Here is a 16,759-nt window from a genome sequence, read left to right as displayed (position 1 = left end):
AGAAAGTCCTTTTAAAAGTATTCCTAATACAGTTCTTAACAGGAGTGCCATTTCTGCAGAAATGCTGTATAAAATAAGTCCTTATGGCAGTACCTAGATAAAGCATCCCTTGTAACATGTTAGGATTTACAAGCTTTGTACTCTAAAGGTGCTCTCTGACCTGCTGTTGGCAACCCACAGTAAAACAATCCAGGCTGCCTCCTGACACATGCTTTCCTGAGCACATTAGCAATATAATCCAAGCAGTCCTTTTGACACCTGCTCCCACCCCTCTGATGTGTATCAAGGAAAGTGCAAGACAGTAATGACCATGTTGAACTTCTCCCACCCATCCCCTGATGCTTGTCAACAGAAGGTCAAGAGATGCTTACATTATATGAGGGAAATGCTCAAGGGAACACCCCACTGCTAACAAGATGTGTAAGAACGCGACAGCAACTGGAAGGCAATAATCAAATTCCCACAGTTTCTTAGCCTAGACACCTTGGAGGGTTTAGAATCAGGTGTGTTCTTTACAATCAAGCATCCCAAAGACCTGAGATATACTAGCAGTGGGTGACTAGCTTCGTAAAGGCTTTGGGACACTCCTCCTTGCCTTCAGGGCTCTCTTCCAGATGGCCCAGTCTTTGTCTAAAAACACATCACAGTTCCAAGTAATACCCAGAAGCATTTCAGCTAAAAATCTGATCCAGTGGAAAATCTAATTTCACAACCAATTCTATATCTGAAATAAGATAAAATATATGAGCTAGAGCTTCCTAGAAAACTTCTTGTGGCACTTTAAAGACTAGCACAGTCTACTTCATCAGTTGCATGAAGTGTTATTCTGAGTTGCAGCTACAGATATACATGGTTGGATGGGGAGGGAAGGAAAATTGTAAACAGTGAGTTTAGAAAGAAAGGAAATGCAGAATAGTACAGGCAGTGATCATTACCTCATTAACATTCACCAACAAACAGTAGTTGGTAAGCCAGTTAATGCATGTAGTGTGCTAAAAATTGGTCCACATGTTATAGCACTGAATTGCCTGGTGTATTCAAGGGTTTCACAGTGCAGATGCCCTATGAAATTACTTTATTCAAGGATGGACATCTAAAGGTCACAGTGGACTGGGAGGCTGAAATGTTTCCTCCACTGGCTTCTCTGTATTACCAGATATGTGTCTTTTCTTTTCTTTTTTCTTTTTTCTAGAAACTGTTCTGTTTGTCCTATGCAGTAGGACACTGTTGTCAGATTTTGGCAGTGTTCAATTGTAAGTTGAACAGCCAAATGAACATCTGAGGATTATTAGTCAAGCATAGCAACTCATGCAATCTTCCACTTACTCCAACATATACATAGGCCTGGTTCGCACATATCCCTGGGCCATGGTTTATTTAACAATTCATGCGTAAACCACAAGTTGTACTGAATTTTGAGAAAGCAGTTCACCATAAGCGGGCTTCGCACATAACACATAAGCCACGGTTTGTCTAAACAAACCCACAAGTTAACCATGAGTTGTCTCATAGGCAATCAAACCATGACTTGTTTCTTCAAAGCATGATTTGTTTTCTGGCTGCTCTTCCCTCATGCCTTTGTAGCTTGATTGAGTGTCTGGGGTGGGGTAGATAAACAAACCATAGGCTTGTACCTAACCCAGCCATAATTAAAGCAAACCATGGTTTCAGATTGTGCTTTGCTAACAGTAAACAAGCATACTTAAGTTGCTGAGCAGGGCTGGTACATAACACTAGGCCATAGTTTAATGAATCATGGTCTCATGCTTTATGTGAACAAGGCCAGAGAGACAGAACAAGAGCCATGCCCATTCCAACTAAACCACACGACTAGGCCAGCAGGGGAGGGAGCGGGGCCAGAATATTTCCTGACAGGTCTCTTAAAAACATATTTTATTTTATATACCAGAGTAATATACTAAAAAGCTGTTTGTAGTTACAACACACACCTGGGTTCTATGGCACCAGCAATGCTTATACAAATCAGCCCTCTTCTTTCTCTCTTAAGCAAAGTCAGCCTTTCCAGACCACTGCAGTTCCTAGTCCCAGGTGTGTGCCTTTCCTGAACCAGCTTCCACCACATTGGCATAGTGTTACTCTTTCCAAAAGACCTCAGCTGCCTTACTGCATACTCTTTTCCCTATACAATATGCACAAACCATCTAGTCACTTGGTCACAATGCAGTGTGACTGTCTTGGCACCATCATTCAGAATTCTAATGTGTACCAAACTTTCTTTTCACAATCACAGTGCTTAAGGTTACTATGGTACAATCTCCCTAGGCTTGATAGAGCATCATAGTCCTGATTAAACAACCCTACTTTACTTTGCCACATTGGACAACAAACTGGAGCTCACTTTCACAATCTCCATGATGATTAAAACATATATCACAGAGTCCTAACAGGCCTTCTTTTGAAGAGCAGAAGGTCTAGCTGGTTCCTTCATCACTTACAATAATTCTCCATGACAATGTCACAACATATCCAGCCACCAGTAGACATCTGCTATGTACACTGCCAACAAATATTTTCTGGCCAGGGCATTTGACCTCAATTTGTATTTCACAACTCCCAGCAGCATTATGATGTGCAGAGGCCAGTGAAAGAACTGTGAGTGGAGGGAGTCCTATTTGCCATCATTTGGCCTCCTGTGGAAAACCAACTTAGCCTGCTGTGGCCTGGAACAAGTTATGTGGAGTGCTGCTGCTGGATTGCTGAACAGGGCACAACTGTGGCAGTCTGGAGCCACCCCATCATACCTTGGTGCCTGACCCTTGGTCCTCCATATGTTGGTAAACTACAACTCCCATCAGAACTAGCAAGCATAGCAAATGACCAGGGATGATGGGAGTTGCAGTGCACCAACATCCAGAGGACCAAGGGTTCCGCACACCTGCCCTGGAGTGAGAGACTAGGGTGAGGCCATCAGGTTCTTTGTTGTGAGATCTTTTGGGATGACCTGTGAGTTTCCTTAGGCCACAAGTGAGAGCTAGGAGGCTGAGAGGTGCTGAGTGGGGATATGTGTGAGAAGAATAAGGGGTTACCATCTGTTATGGTTTATTAGTATTGTACTGGTTGACATTTGCATTGATGGTTTTATTATCTATTTTTATAATATCTACGTTTTTAAAATTTGCTGTGCCCTGCTTAGAGATACTTTATATATTAAGTGGCACAGATATAGTCTATGTGGGAGTATGTATCTTTTCTATATAAAGTCCATACACTCTGGAGTTTTCTCATATTTGATTCCAGGGAGGAGATTATATAGATGAAAGTAGACTCTTGCCACGATAATTGCCAGTAACACCCATAGCTCATTTCAGATACATGTATTTTGGGCAAATTATCAAGCAATTCTGTTTCAATTCCCTGCAGCCACTGGACAAGTGACTAGAGGGTCAAAAAGGTTTCGAGCAAGCCACAGATCATTACTTAGACTTACCCTGTGGCAAATAATTACATGGGAGAAAGGAAATTGATTTTCAATTCATTTTCACTTTTGGACTTACTTCAGGACTAAAGGTCAAATTAGACATTATTTGGTCAACGGAGAAGGAAGATGCCGTTTACTATGTTTATGCCTTAAAAAGTATGTGGGAAGAAACGTGTTCAGTTCTTGCTGAATTTACTTTGAGCACCTGAATTTGTAATTATGATCTGAAGTTAGGAAATCAATATAATTTTTTTTAAGTTAAAGATTAGACATTACATGGACGTTTGGTGATTTGATTTCCCCTTGCTTTTCTGCAAAGTGGGAGGCAGTTTGAATCAGAGCTACCATTTATCCCTGAGCCATGATCCTGATTCTAAATGCCCCACAAAACACCTATAATAGCAGCATCGGGTGGGTGATCTGATGGACAGACTGTATCAAGGGGACAAAGGGTTAGACCCTCTTCCCTGGTATTGCAGCCCTAACCAAAATCTTGTCCAAGATGCTTTTTAAGAGAGAGAGAAAAATGGGGAGCTCCAATTATGGGACTTTACTATATGGCACATTAGCTCCATATTTGTGCTCTTAGATGGAGTGCTGCTATTTTAAAACACAAATGGCCAGCATGGCAGGGGACATCTAACTCAGGACCCTAGCAGGGGCTAGGAGGCTTTAACCATTTGTCCCCCAATGTGGTCCCAATTTGGAGGTGGGGGTTCACAATAGCAATTTGCATTGGGTGGGGGGAACCCTCCCATTTGCTTCAGTTGGACTTCTTTTTCCTATACAAATTGCTGGAGACCCCAGCAGTGGGGAATGGGTTAAAGCAGGGACAGGTAAGTTGTGGCCTTCCATAAATGGTTGGACTCCAGCTCCCCTCAGCCCCAGCCAGCATAGCCAATGGTCAGGGAGAATGGAAACTGTAGGAGGGCTACAGGGATAAAAGCCTACCTACCCTTTGCTAGGATCCCAGTCTGAACTGGGAGCCCCATAATGGCAATTTTGTGCACTAAAGGCACGGATACGGAGCTAAAGGATCGTTGGCTAAAGGATTGTGGACTTCTTTATTATTTATTTTTATTTCATTTTACAAATTAAAATTTACATTCAAAATCATAAATAAAAACAAAAAACAAAGATTCAATCAAATCTCTGGACTTCCCCCCACCCCTCCATGGGTTTTGTCACTAATCCTTTTCTGCTGCATATTTTAAATCACTCAATTAAAAATAAATAAATCCCATGTACTCCTAATTCTTGTTACATTACAAGTGTTAAAAGTCTGTTCTTCCTGGTTTCTGATCTTCCCAGTCATTTTCACCACCACCACATAGTCCATCAGTTTGGTTTGCCCTTCCTCTCTGGTGGGGGCCCTACTTGGACTTCTTAACCCACTCACATGAAATCCATGCTCTCCTTCATACTCCTACCTTGCTGGCTCTCGTGGGTTTAAAACAGTGGTCAGCAAACTTTTTCAGCAGGGGGGCCGGTCCACTGTCCCTCAGACCTTGTGGGGGGCCGGACTATATTTTTTTGGGGGGAAATGAACGAATTCCTATGCCCCACAAAGAATCCAGAGATGCATTTTAAATAAAAGGACACATTCTACTCATGTAAAAACACGCTGATTCCCGGACCATCTGCAGGCTGGATTTAGCAGGTGATTGGGCCAGATCCGGCCCCCAGGTCTTAGTTTGCCTACCCATGGTTTAAAACTATGTAGCCACCAGAGCAAAAGAATCTGGCACCCCTCACCTCCAGCAATAATAAAGAAGGGACGCTTTGAACAACCAATCAGAAGCCTCCTTTTGTAACATCTACTCTACTCCATGCAGCAGTATCCCGGAAAAGTCGCAGTCCTCCTCCCTCTGCCTCAGCCAGCAGCTCACAGATTTCCACTGCCTGACCCATTTTCATTGCACCCGCTCCTGCCAGCACTGAGTATCATCATAATGCTTTCTAAAAGCTGAATTAGAGATATATATATGCAAGGAAATCCCGCGTTTATCCCTAACACCACACCCCAAATGCAAGAGCAAGTGCTGTAATAAACTAGCCAGCTTTTACTTTTGGGGAAAAAGCAAATGGTATAAGTTCATAAACATCTGCTTTCTGGGAATGAAAATAGTAGAGGGTCTTCCTTTAAAAAGGGGGGAAGTTACAAAAGAAAACGAATTAGTAAATTTGGATGAATGACCATAAAAGAGCCTGATTTTGGTAAGTAATTTCCCAACATAAAGTTCTTCCAGTGTGTCTAAAATTGCACACTCCAAATGGCCAGGTTTACTGGAGCTCTTTACATCTGCTTTGCCAAGGATCTATGTCTGCTGTTTCAGTATCCAGAGCAGACAAATTGCTTCCGTTGTTTTTCCTATTTAGCTAAGGGCATTGCACAAGCTTGTACCTGGACACCACATGTCTACATTTGCAAAAAAATCACATGCAGCTCCTGCGTGGCGCCCAACTATTTATTCTTAGCAATGAAAAACCATTAATGGAGCTAAGGTTACAACAGTTAGGGCTTTTTAGTTTAAGGTAAAGGCAAGCAGATGTCCAACGCAAGACCAACAAGGCAAATGAGGGTGGACTTGATAAAACTATATACAATTATGTATATTCTGGAGAAAGTGGGTGAATGTTTCCTCCCTTTCTTGTAATAGTAGAACCCAAGGATATCCAGGGAAGTTGAAGCCTGAGAAATCCAGGACAGACAAAAGGAAGGACTTCTTCACACAGTGCATAGATAAACTATGGACTGTGCTTCTGCTAGGTGTGATGACCACCAACTTCTATGGCTGTAAAAGGGGATTAGGCACATACAGTACATGGAGGACAAGGCTATTGATGGCTACTGGCTGCATACTGTCTCTAGGATCAGAGGACATATGATTCCAACTACTAATTGCTAGAGTAGAAAGAGCAGGAGAGGGCTATTGAGCTCACGTCATGCTTGTGGGCTTCTCAGAGGAATCTGGTTGGCCACTGAGGCAAACAGGATGCTAGACTGGAAAAGGCTTTGGTTTGATCCAGTACAGCTCTTCATAACTACTTCAGAATTTATTTGCCAACTGCATTCCACGATCAAGAATAAACCTAACCTTGGCCACCTCTGCTACATTCTCTAGGACCTCTGCTGATTGCTGGACTCCTGGACAACAACAACAACCCAGTCTTGTCATCTCTGAAATCAAACAGTAGTTTCTAAGCCACCTGTGGCACTTCATATATTTGCATTGACTTTACATTTTAAAGAGAAAATATGTACAGATGTATTCCGTGGCATGTGAGAGGAACGCCTCGTAGCTGACATACCACTTTCAAGACTGAAGGATTTTATTTCTGTCTGTTTTTTGTTTACTGTGCATAGCCTAAGAAGATGTGACAGAGGGCTGTTGTGCATTTTAGCCATGTGTCTCCCCTGTTCCAAATATAAAGGAGGAAATACAATTTACTTGAAAAAGAGGGGTGCCTAACCCTGCCCCCTGTCTTTCTTCACTGCACCTTCTGCTACAACCAGATTTTCAGCACCCCAGATTACTTCTGGTATCAGAGAGTCACTTCACAGAGAGAGGAAGAATGCCTTCACCTGTGCCACACTTCCTTAACCTGCAAGCAGAAAACTTAATGGTTCCCCTCACATAAGTAAGCAAGCTAACCCGCACTTGTTTATCCATGCCTGTTACCCTCTATAAACTTCAGGTGCTACGTTCTCCCAGTCCTGAAAGACTGCTCTAGCTGCTCTAGACATCCTTCCAGGGTCTTTCCCCAGGATCCTTTTTATTGCATTATCAGTCACCTTGACACAACAGCCAACAACCCCCTTGCAGGCTTCAGGAGTCGTTTTGCAGCCTCCAAATCAGTTCTTCTAGTTGTTTACTGAGGAAAGCAACAGGAGTGGCAGCTTGAATTTGCAGCACCCAGGGAAGACTGTGTAGCTCTTCACTTCCAGCCTGTGCACCAATGCCTCTGATGTTGTGTCAGGGTCAGCTCACATATGAATGCTAATCTTCTGCTCGAGCACCTTTCAACCGAGAGTTGGCCTGTCATCATAAATCTGGTTTAGCTTTCCCCACCAACTCTCTCCCACAACCGGAGAGAAACTTTCTGGGGATGTTATTAAAGACATGGGAGAAGGGGAAGGAAAGGAAGGGGGGAGGCAACCCTGAATGCGCACAACTGGTCAGCATTTGACCACATGACCCTTCCGCTAGATCATGCAATGCTGATTTTGCACTACCACTCAGCCAGTTCTGGATATGTTTCTGTGCGGGTGCTAAAGCTGTGCTTTTGATGAATGCATGGCTTGCATCTGCCAGGCTCAATACTGTGGGCCCAGTTCTGCAAAATCCCCTCCTGGCTGAGATCAGATGGGCTCCCTCTCTGTTGAAATTTTGGCATTTATTTTTTTCTCATTTTATGGTTAATTTAACCAGTTTAATCTTGTGTAACCCCATTGTAAACCACTTAGAAATGAGTGGTATATAAACTGTTGAAATGGATTCCAATGACCCACATCCTGTGGGCTTGGGAAGGATACTCACTGTGTGAGGAAACTCCAGTGGGTCAGCCTCTAATATCAGGAGGAAGCAGAAGTCATGAAAACTTCAATAGCTGTATTTATTTGTGAACAACAGATGGACAACTCAGCATAGCAAGTAAGGCTTGCTACACAGGCAAGACTAAGGCCACATTCACACCAAATATTTAAAGCACTATGATGCCGCATTAAGCAGTCATAGCTTTCCCCCAAATAATTATGGGAGCTGTAGTTTGTGAACGGTACTGAGTTTTTAGGAGCCCCTGTTCCCCTCAGAGAGCTACAACTGCCATAGAGTGCTAACAATCAATCCCTCTTCACAGCAAATGCTGGGAATTTTAGCTCTTGGAGGGGAATAGGGGCTCTTGAGTCCTTTATCAAACTACAGCTCCCAGAATTCTTTGGGTGAAGCTATGACTGTTTAAAGTGGGTTCATAGTGCTTTACATGTATGCTGTGAATGTGGTCTAAGACTCCAACTAATTCCCACTTGACTATGGAGGGAACCAAACCCAGAGAAGGAAGGGCAGCTTTTACTGCAGACTAGGCAGACAAGTCACACACAATATAACCATGAAGCATCCCAGCTGGGGCGGGGGGGGGAGTGGCCAGAATAATGGTTGTGTTTGTTGCTACTGCCACCGCCGCCACCACCATTTCTTAAAGTGCTCTCAAATGTTGCTCCTAGTCTACCAACATAACAGGCCTGGGGATTCAGCTACACTAGTAAAGAAAAAGCGTTTTGTATGCATTATAACACTGTGACACCATATGGCTTTGTGGAGTTTTTCGCCAACGTGATTTCCCATAATGAAGTTTACAACACGTTTTCCTGAAACCCATTTTTGATGTGTCTAGATCCAGCCCAGGTTAGGTTTCAGGGGGATTGTTTTTCACATCAAGTCCTTCTTACTCATCCACTTCCACCAGAACAGAGCCCATAGCCAGCACCCTGTTCACATTTCTGTGGGCAACTGACTCTACTCAGCAAACCCAACATCTCTTCGTTAATCCTTCCTATGGCTCCACCAAGGAAGTGTCTCCCGGAGGCTTTTTTTGCAGACGTTGGTTGATCTCATCCAAGGCTGTTGCAGACTGGAACAGGCGCTCCATAGCAGCCGTACTCCAGCAAGTGCTGAACTAGTAACTAGCCACCTGCAGCAATAACCCTGAACTTGTTCAAGGGGAGGAGTGGGGTGGAACCTGGCATTTGGGGTTTGGCCATAGGATGTAAAGGGGTCAGGGCTTTGGCATGTTTAACAGTGGCATAGAAGAGGGGATGCCATGTGAGCCAGACCTGCTGAAATCCCTTCTTTTGCATTTCCCTGCAGCGTGTGAACAAGTCATAAGTGCACCGTAATGATTTTAGCAGGAGTTTTGTTTCTTCACTGATATTACACGGTGTTGGAGCTACGTTCCTAAACGTAATTTGGAAGCAGGTAAATTCAAACCAGAGGGGTTTGCAGCTCAGTGCTCCCATAATACATTCCAGAGCATAACAAACGATAATGAAACACCAAACATCCAAGCTGGGGACCTGAAATAATCGAGCAAGAGGTGTTGCTTAAAATTTGAAAAGCAAAACATAATTAGTGCTGAAGGCCAATTCCCATATAAAGATCTGTGCAGTTCAAGCTATTATTAACTTTGCTTTTTCTAACTGTTTGCACTATAAAGCCTACCTCCAGGAATGATCTATTAAATTAAACCATTAAGCTAATAATGGCTTGAGCGCTTCACATTATTACCAGAAATGGCCCAAGGCTTGGGCCATCGCTAACTTTATTTTTTCTTCTTGTCAGCTGAGTCAGAAAAAAAAAACATACCACCAGTCGCTGGTAAATGCAACCTTGATAAATGGATACCCTTCTCCATGGTGCGTAATTTCCTGGACGATCATAATTAACTTCTAGGATTGGATTGTTGTTATTTGAGGGAGGGCTGGGGAGAGAGGGAGAAATAATCATGGAGTTTTGTTTACTTATGCTACTGGCATTATGGCTGGTAGAAAATGCAATTGAAACATAAGAAGAAAAAAATTGAGTAGGAAAGATAAGTTGGGGGTGTTTGTTTTTGTGTTTTTTAAAGCCATAATATCAGCTGGAAATAGTAATGTTTCAACGCACACAGCAACACATTTCAGAGCAAAATAAAGTGTTCTGAATGTGTCCATAAGCTCTACATCCCATTAATTTCAGTGGAGAATGCCACTTAAAAGTTAATAGCACGGGTGAAAAAGAATAATTACTGGACGCAGCAGCCCACTGAGATTCCATAGGCTGAAAAATAAAATATACCAGTAATAATGCTTTCCCCCTGCATCTCGGGGATTGTTCCATTTAGCCAGCTCCATTTGGGGGTATTGCCTGTGAAATGGGTATGGCCTCATGCTGATGTCGCAAGGGCTCAGTTAAGGAGAGGGGCTTCACACACTAATTAGGCAGCATTCACACAAGCAATCAGTTCCACTGAAGGAGCACTTTTAGGATTCTTATTACACTTTTATCCGCTGCATTGTTTACAACAAGAGAGAAGAAGGAGCAGGACTCTGGGCTGTCCTTTAAAGAGGAAGACGAATCCCCTAACTTGGACACCATTTGCATGAACTGAGGATAGGCAACAGCCAGCTGGGGGTGGGTGCAGTTGAGAGCCCAGAGGAGCTTCCTATCAAACTGGAAGCACAGGGCCTAGTTTCAGCCTTTTGGTGCCAGGGCTCACCAGGGCTCAGCCCCAGCATCTCTTTCCAGGTCAGGGTCAAATCATTTTTTCTGGACATTAAGCACAGCCACAGTCCCAGACCTCTCCCATTTCCGCATCATCACACCCAATATTACGTTCTTGTATAACTTTTCCCCCCGCACAAGCCAAAACTCAGGCTAAGGGCTGTAAAAACAAAGGAAAGGGCGTTGCATTCAGTCCTGGCATCTAGAGGAATACCTAGGGTTCAGGGAAACCAGCCCCTGCTGGGGGTGCAGGTCTGGGGTGGGGGCACAAAAATTCCCTATCAACCTGTGAAGTTTATGAAGTATATGTGTGTCATGGTGAGTTCCCACCATTCTTGCACTGTGGCACAAAGGTGTGCTTTTTTCCACCCTCCCTCCTTACCTTGCCCTCACTCTGGGTGCTTTGAGTAATTGGGTCATGTAAAATGTAGTAATTTATAAAGTGGCTATTACAGTAAAGTGATTTGGGGGTGGCGGCGATGCAGCTCTTTGCTGTGGGCACTGATATTGACCCTAACTATGCCTGTGCTGCCATCTCAAGGCAGGGAACGGATCCCTTTAATGGGATACGCTTAACCAAGAAGCGACAGGCCCAGGCTACAGCCTCCCCTCCAACCAAGACCAAGGCTTACCCAATGCCTAACTTCACAAAGTTGTGACGATTGCTGTGAAGTAGCTGAAAACCAAATTTGCCAAGTGGAAAAATTCCTGCTCGGCCCCGAATACGGCAGCCGACAATGTCCATAGCAAGGTCGTAGCATGACAGAAGAAGCATTTGCAAAAAGGGTTGGAGTTTGGGAGATCTGATGGAAAAACCAGGGAAGAGTGTTGTGTCAGCGTCAATTTATTCCCTGGGGGACGGACACATGTGATGCCAGTTGCCCAGTTGGGCCTGCCCCCGGGGAATCCCCAGACCCAGGCCCTCCTGCCATTGGTCAGTTCGCAGGCAGGTCTGCAGTTCTTCCCAGCCAGCTGGTGGATTGCTGACATGGGGCCGTGGTCGGCTGCAACACCGTGTTTAAGGTAAGTGGACTTATCCAATCGATTGAGCTGTTTGGGCAATGTGTCCCCAAAAAAGTACAATTCCTGATCTGGGCTTTGTTATAATGGGCATTCAGCTTCCTACCTGAAGTTGACAGTTCAGACCTGAAGGGTCTAGAATGCTTGCGGTAGATAAATGGATGGGCTCCATTTATGAATCAACTTGAAGGAGGCAGCTGCGAGGCTGCTTCTGAAGTTCCCCTTGGACACAGAGGTTTGCATCAACTATCAGGTAGCCGTAAAATGTCCCTTGCTTGGGCAAGGTGGCTAGGCACTTCCAGTCTGTCTTGGATGAGACTGAACTGCAAATTCATTTTAAGCTGCTAACAGCACAAGTTAGAGGGACAGAGGACCTACATGAGGAGAAGGACTGGGGGAGTGCAAATTCTCCTACTGCTTTTGCATATACCATTTTATTTTAAATCTCTAAGTAGTTTACATAAAATTGTTTAAATATTCAATTAAAAATAGCAACAAGAATAGACTTTAAAACAGGCACAAAATTATCAAAATATAGTTTCAATGACCAGATTAAAACACACACACAAACACACACACACACACACACACACACACACACACACACACGTACATAACAAAATTACATGTCAAGTCTTTTAGCAGGTGTCAATAACAGCACAGCAACAGGGTGTTTTAGACAATAGGTGCTCCCACAGTAAAATGCAAGTGCAGAATGAACTGTATGTGACACTTGGAAAAGGGCCAGTTATGCAGATTGGAGCAGCCATAGTGGGCATATGTGGGGTAATGTGATCCATAAAGTAAACTGGCTCCAAACTGTTGAGAGCTTTATATACTAACAGAAGCACCCTGAATTTGGCCCAGTAACAAATTGGCAACCAGTTCACATCCTTGAGGAAGGATGTAATATGCTGACAGATTCTCACTCCTGTCAGCAGTCGTGCTGTGGCATTCTACACAACTGCAATTTCCAGACCAAGCACAAGGAAAGTTCCACATTGCATTTTAATTGTGATTTGATTTTGGGGCAAGGGTGTGTGTGCTCATTTTATTGTTTGTGCTTTGTTGTTGGGTGGATAAAAAATGTGATAAGGAAATAAACAAGCAACCAAATAATGGTCTTCCTCCAAGGAACTTCCAGTAAATTCTTGCATATAGCATGGCCTCTAAAATATGCACAAATCAATGAAGGATGGATAGAAGGCATTTGCAGAGTGCAAGGCCTGACCTTAAAGACATTTTTTTTCCCAAACTTCAAGAAAGAAAAACAACATTATGGTGCCCATACAACTTTAAACAAAATCATTAGATCACCGTCTAAAACCATCCCAGCACCTGGGAGAAAACAATTGTACAAGATAATGGAAGAGGAGTAGACAAAGGCCCAGAGAATACTCTTGTCTATTTCTAGATGCGCTATTCATAACTCCAGCTCGGTATCACGCTGCCATATTAGTATGTGCTATTGATTCATTCTTAATACAGTGAGATGCCCTAGTAATGAACTCGGCAGTACCCATAATGATTTCATATCATGAAATGTTATGTGCTTTGCTCATGACAAAGTAACAGTGGTACCAAAAATAGCAAACCTCATAATAAAATGTTATCGAGGATCGTGGATTTCAATATAAAAAGGACTCGGCCATACTCAAGAGCTTAGTCGAAACAAATGCGTACCTAAAAGGAGCTGCATCGGAAAAGTCATGTCATTGATTCGTTAGGAGATGCTACTTTAAAAGCGAGTTGAGTCCCACATCCCCTAAATGCTTGTAGGAGAATGAAAGAGAGATGGCAGCTCATCCTTTGGAATGGCTGGGGCCACATGATCCAAAAGCGCTAAGAGATTCCTCACCTCCAGCAGCTGCTGCCGCCGAAGGAAAAAGAAGAAGCACTCAATTGATCCCAATGTAAGAAAATGTAGCATTGCCAAACATTCAAAGTACAACATACAGGAAACTCCCAGTTTACACGGGGGTTACGTTCCAAGGCACAACGCATTCAAGTGAAATCACATATATTTGAAACACCATTGATAAAGGCTGCAAACACCCCACCCTGTTTTTTGTGACATTTTTGGTTCACTTTTTGGGTTGGCGCAATGCACGTGTTTGCAGTCGCTTACATATCAGACGTGCCTAAAACAGTTGTTGCCTGTAGTATAAAATACCAGAATGTGAGGGTTGCCAAACCCAGAGATCACAGCTTTACAGGGTCCAGAACCTCTGGATGTTGTAGAACTACAACTGCCACCATCCCTGAGCACTGACCACGCTGACTGGGGCTTATGGGAGTTGGAGTCCAACAGCATCTGGTGGGCCACATGTTCCCCTTTCCCGCATCAGAAGATCCAAAGCAACAGGTGGAAGATGTAGCTGTTGCCCTTTCAGGCCTGTTCTTCCACCTGTTATGAGACAAAACCTTCGTCCTGATTGTTAAGCCTGAATGGAAGGCACAGCATCTGCGCTCTCTCTCTCTCATTTGGAACTTTAAACAGATCTCACAGCTGCCAGCTGGCAATCAGACAGAATGAAAAGGCATAATGTTGCAAACTCTCACTAAACCTGGTTTTGTCTCCCATGTTCTCCTTATCCTTAAGGAAGTCAAACATTTCATTTCTGCCAAATTTTCTGCTTATGAACATTGTACCGGTGTTCACATCTTATGCATCTTATGCATTTGCTGGTTGTCCCGGAAGGGACATGGTGGGAATTCAGTTATCAAACGTGTTTGTGACCAGACCTCTGGGGACAACTCCATTTTCAAAGGGCTTCTGTGGCATCTCTTGGCGGAGGTGAGACACCATCCCCACCCATCAGTTCAGCTCCCAGCACTGTGCAAATTGCTTAGGGTCACGAAGCTGACTTATGTAACAAAACTATCAAGTTCCCTTTACAGCAAACCACACTTTGGCAAATCAGAATATGCAAATCAGATATTTTCTCCTTCATTATTCTATACAAAACCAGAGGTAGGCATTGCAATACCTTCTTGTGAAATCTGATTTATTCATTTAGGGCACAGAAATGGTGGTTGCGGCAAGGGTAACACAGTCAATGGGTCCAACACTTGACACTGAAAGAAACAAATTTGCAAGCTGGTGCTCCTTCTCCCAGTTCAGTTTCTGGCATTGAAGTTGCACATTTACAGTATATTTAAAACAGGCTAATTCTGCCAGGCTCAAGAGTGCATGTAACACCAATTATTTTTGATCTGCGCTATTTACCAGTTGTTCTCCAGGTCAGTTTCAAGGTACTGGTTTACATGAAAAAGTTCCAACTGACCTGAGCAGGCTTCCTCAAACTCAGCCCTCCAGGTGTTTTTGGCCTACAATTCCCATGATCCCTAGCTAGCAGGAGCAGTGGTCAGGGATGATGGGAACTGTAGTCTCAAAACATCTGGAGGGCCGAGTTTGAGGAAGTCTGGACCTGAGGGAGGTTTTTTTCACATATGAAACACACAGACACAATCACCATGGTGCCAAGGTATGTTGGAGAGCCACTGCTCCAGATGCCTCTACTGTTGGTAGCGAAATGTTCTGGAACAGAGCTTTTTCATCGGTGAATCCAGCATTACGTAAATCCAGAGCTTTTCCAAACCTTATCTTTTCCACTAGATTTTTATAGCTTTCAAAAATTTGCTTACTAAGGTGTTCTTCTGTGTTGCTGCTATTAGTCAGTTTTTGAGCATGTTAATTCTGAAAGCCTGGTGTGTGTGTGGCTGGTTCATTTTATCGTTAAAGTTTTTAGGACTTCAAGGTAAGCTACCTAGAGGGCCAGTCTTGGCAAAAAGGCAGCATGATGTAAATTAGACTTAGATGTAGATGAATATGTGATGTGCTCAGTGGGCAAAGTTCCCAGGCACAATTGCAATTCATCTTGCACAACTTTTCTTCTTCTTCCCCAGGGTATGTAAACACACACAATAGGTTTCTCACCTCTTTTTTTTTTTTTTTACATAAAAATTGTGTGTGGCCTTGAGGGCAGGAGCCAGTATGGAGAGCACCTTTGTGTGTGGAGTATATTGCCTAACAAACCTGAAACACCAAACATCTGGCTAGATGGGGTCTGGCTTTGCAGTGGTACAGACATGTTAGGAGTCGCTAGAGACAGATTGGGAGCAGGGGGTGGGGCAGGTTCTGCCTAATTGATCTTCCTGACTGGCAACAGCTGCTGTGCCTTAGCATGCTGCCACAAGTGATGCAGAAAAATGCATTTTTGTTCCTATGCGTGCGGTTTTTTTAGTGGGCGGAAAGGCAATTTGAGCATGCTTCCTAGAAGTAAACAAGCAAATCTTTTAATGCAGTTGAGATGGTGTGTAATGCAAGAAGCAGCTGCTTTTAATTTGATTGTTACTTCATAGAAAATGGGCTACTTAATTGGATTGATCTGGAGGTCACTTGTTTTCCTATTCCTAGGAACAAACACACTTAAAGATGCACAATGCTGATTGCTATTTTTGCAGTAAACAGATCATCTTGGTTCTCTTCCAGCGACTGCCTCCTGTGCTAGGAAATCAGGGTATTTATATTTCATAAAGTGTTGTGGAGGTGCTTATTGTGGGGCCAGAGTGAGGTAATTGCAGAGGCCTGGGAAATGTAAAAGGTGATTTGTTTGTGTAGAAACAAAAATAAAAATGGTCTGCCCCGAGCACTTTGGCAGCAATAAACAATTTCCGTAAAAATTCTGCAACAGCTGACATGTCTTGTAAGTATGTCTGCAATCCCAGGATCCACAGCACGATTGTGCTTATGGATGGCCAGCCTTTCAGAAAGGTTTTACATCCAACACAGTGCAATATCTTGAAAATCAGAGATCTTTATCGAGCCTTTTACAAATACAATAAAAAAGCTAAATACTAGCAAAGTTCTTCCACTGCCACCATTCCGCAGTGATGCCCTGTCATTTTGATAAACATGCACACACTACCTAGGGATGTAATATTTAGCATTTTGAAGAAGGGGTGGTCAAATAAAGGCAATGCCTCATTTCCTCTGTATTTATTGGGAAGTAGAACCAGCATAACTACCATATAGCTC

General features: G+C 43.4%; 1 long non-coding RNA gene across 1 annotated transcript; it reads left to right on the top strand.

Moving 5' to 3' along the window:
• Nucleotides 1–6,527: 6,527 nt before the first annotated feature.
• Nucleotides 6,528–16,525, top strand: LOC310750371. Its single transcript, XR_014542075.1, has 3 exons — nucleotides 6,528–7,066; nucleotides 9,787–9,851; nucleotides 11,240–16,525. It is a non-coding gene; the product is annotated as an uncharacterized lncRNA (long non-coding RNA).
• Nucleotides 16,526–16,759: the final 234 nt, after the last annotated feature.

The sequence above is a fragment of the Podarcis filfolensis genome (genome assembly GCF_964270895.1).
Source record: "Podarcis filfolensis genome assembly, chromosome: 1".
NCBI classification, from domain to species: Eukaryota; Metazoa; Chordata; class Lepidosauria; order Squamata; family Lacertidae; genus Podarcis; species Podarcis filfolensis.
The sequence above is the reverse complement of the archived record's forward strand: the minus strand, read 5'-3'. Positions and strand labels throughout refer to the sequence as shown.